Raw genomic sequence first — 3,767 nt, forward strand, 5'->3', positions numbered from 1 at the left:
GGTGACCTCGTAAAATTAAACAACTAAGCAACAAAGTTTACATCTTGACATGCGATAACACATGGCACATCTAATAATCCCTTGGCACTATGTAGCACATGTTAGCATCCCCTGCATTTCTTGGCGTGCTTTGGCACTCCCTAGCACATCCTAGCAATCCCTAACACTTAGATCACCTCATAATCGTTAGCTAACAATCTCTGTCACACTCTTATTCATTTAGTTTCATGCATTTGGAACTACTGCTACCTTGTGTTTCCATGGAACTTGGCCCTAACACTCCCTAGCATGTGTTGGCGTCACACCCTGGTGCCTGGAACTTCTTGGCATGCCTTAGCACTTGGCATGTCTTGGCATGCCTAAAATTCCTTGGAACTGTATAGCATGTGTTAGTACTTCCTGGCATTCCCTGGAACACCTTAGCACTCCCTAGCTGTCATGCCCTCATAAATAGCCTTACTTTTTTTACGACTTGGGAACCCAACCAAGTCATTGAAAAAACAATGTTGTGCCCAACCCAAATTCTCCCTTTGTCTGAAACTACTTTGTACACACCTTATCACAACCATAAGCTTGCCTCTTGTAAGTCCTCTTCTGAACTTATCCTAACACACTTCATCCTTGGGATACCTGGAATTCGCTGACACTCGTTGGCACACTGCACTCTTATTTGTTCATTTCCAATCATTTTGACCTAGTTCTCCCTTGTGATGCCTTAGCACTGGCTAGCATACCTTTTCACTCCCTCCTTAGTACACCTGAAACTAGCTGTCAATTCATTTCCATGCATTTGAAATGAGTGCTCCCTTGTGTTTCCCTAGAACTTGGCCCTCACACGACCTAGCATGCATTCACACCACACCTTGGCACTGACAATACATCCTAGCATGCATATCATGCCTTGGAACTATCTAGCATGTGTTAGTACTTCACTTGTAAATAAAGAAAAACATCATTTCATTAATAGAGAAAACTGAGTATTTAATTTGTGCAAGCTATGTCAATTAAGAAATCAACAAGTTTTCTTTTTTTGGTCCTTGTAAATGACAGTTATGTTATGATAGATAGTTACATCATGCATGGCTTTAACCATATCTAATTGAAGATGTGTTGCAGGCTGTGCTACAATAGCATGAATTTGTATGGGTAGGAGTAAGAGAATTTTGCTCCAATTTACACTGCGCCACAAAACCATCCAAACATAGCATAATTTCAGTCATTTTGTTTCTCTAGAATATGGTTATGAATTAGCTCAAGCATACAAGGTTTTTGATTTTCCAAGACTTGAGTTTGCCTTTCTTAAGAGTTAATCCAAACAACTGCAAATATATTATCTCAATTTTTATCTTTCTGTCATGTACTCCTACAACATGTAGCCAAATCACATCTCAAAAAAACCATCAATATTAGAGTTACCAAGTCATAAAAACCTTTATTCATGATATCAAATACTACTAATTGCTTCCTCTAAGATCAACATCCCTTTACTTGGTTTATTTTCACATAATACTCAGAGTTCCCTTCTCCATGCTCTTTAGATTGAAAACATCAATCAATATGTTCCTGAAACATATCAATCATCAATCTTCAACATCGTATCCATTAGTCTTTGCATCTCCCTCTGAAGTTATCATGGCTCATTTTCATTTTTCAAGAGACTGTTAATGCACCTTAGCTTCCCAATGCTGAGAAGAGAAACCAAAGAGGTAACCACATACCAAAATTTTGATTTGGTAGCTAGTCCTACCAAATCAAAGAGGGCTCTCTCTAAATAGACCTCATAGCCAATGGGAGTGACTGGAGAATACTAGGGATTTAGGCTAGTTATTAGCTCAATAGGGTTTTGGTTTAGGGTTTGCTACAAAAAGAGCACTAGGTTTAGGAACTAGGCAAGGTATTCCAAAATATCAGTTGCAGTCATAAAATGGGGAAACATAGGTGTAACCAGTGACACAAGTGATTTTTCATTGTAGTGTGGTGAAGAGGAAATCATATAGAAGGATTTGAGTGAGTAGATGCATGAATTCACTTATCTAGAAGGATAAATTTAAATGCTAATCTCAAACAAAACAAAACATTTAGGCAACAAATTTTGTTTAAAAAACTTAAGAGATAAAGCATAAGAATAAGTGTAGATTTCTGCCAGAAATATCTAATAATAAATTATATAATAAAACATGAGAAAAACGGTGCCACTGACCACAACACATGAATCCCATAAAAAATTAGTTGCAACTGTGTGTTGTTTCTATGTAAAAAGTCAAGTACACTAGTTCAGAACTGTAAGAGCTTCAATTATCCAACTAATCCCTCTCTTCCAGTCATCAAATATATATAAAATACATCACCTAAGCCTAAGGAGGTCGAAATCCTTTCTTTTCCAAACATAGCAAGAAGTTACAATACTTTAGGGATAAAATATTTGCAAAATTTACCCATATCCTGTTATCTAGGGTTTGGTTTTTGACTAACTGAAAATGTGATAACTGAAGAGATAATCATGGGATATGATATCAAATTCCTAAAAATTCATTATCCAAATAGATTTGAGGTCAACCATGCCAAGGTGGAGGTCCACCAAGTCGAATTTCAAAAAATTCTAGAACCCTGTCAGCAATTCTAGCCTCGCGAAATTGTGAAAAATGGGTCTCAAAGTGCCACTTGTAAATCCAAGACAGTAATTGTTGTGTCAAAAATGAGAGAGGAATTTGTTTTTGGGTATGTTATGAACAAAAACCTCCTCAATTTTTCAAAAATACTTTCCCAATTGTTTCAAATCGAAGCTCGAAGTTGGTCACACAAAAACAAAGAAAATCTTGGCAGAAGCACAACAAATAGTTGACTTCAAATTTTGATGACTTGAATGAGGTTTTCAATGTTTCTAAAAACTTGTGAAGAAACTTGGAGATTTCCACTACACCTTGGAGCCTTTAAAACATGCAAAAACATCATTTTAGCCTCTTCAAACTTAATTCCAAAACTGATTGTCCAGAAGTGTAGAGAAAAGAGAAGCAATGAAGACAAACTCATATATATGTAACCATAACACCTGGAAAAAACTGAAGGATTTTTATTCTGCTTGGTTCCATTCTTAATAACAACCTCCTTTAGTTTTCAAAAATTCATCTCCATTTGGTCATAAATCTCTTTTGAAAATAATGATAAAAACAAAGTCAAAAGCGCAGCAACTCTCTTGTAGCAATTGTATTTTGGGCATATCTCCCAAACGGTACATAACAATGGACTGAAATTTTTACAACAAGTTAATAGCATAATAATGCACCTCCACAAAACATTTCAGCCCTATTAGAGTCACAAATCACGAGAAAATACCAAACTATTTGTAGATGATGATGGCTCATTTCTCAAAAATAGTGTATCGTTTTGAGCTGAAATTAAGTGGGTGTTTTCATTTCATCCCCATGCATCGCTTTTAACAATTTCATGGAAAACAGGTGTGAGGTTTAATATATATGATGAGAACATGGTGACTAGGTAAAAGCATAGCAGAAAAGAGTAGCAACTTGGGGGAAGGGAATGAGAGGGAATGGAGGTAGGAAAAATTCTCAGAAAAATAAGGGGGATAGGTATGGGTGCTAGGAAAATACTAGAAGTGGAATTTATCAAAAATAGTGAGAAAAATGGGGGGGAAAGGTCAAAACACAGACCTAGGGTAAAAGCGCAGCAGATTTCTAGGGTTTTGGGGAAAATAAGGAAATGAAAGGATTTCGATGAGGGCAATGATGGAGAATGGTCAGTGAAGGTTG

Source organism: Pinus tabuliformis, chromosome 5_2 (genome assembly GCF_031772625.1).
Source record: "Pinus tabuliformis cultivar Carrire ecotype Pingquan chromosome 5_2, CPIR1, whole genome shotgun sequence".
Taxonomy (NCBI): Eukaryota; Viridiplantae; Streptophyta; class Pinopsida; order Pinales; family Pinaceae; genus Pinus; species Pinus tabuliformis.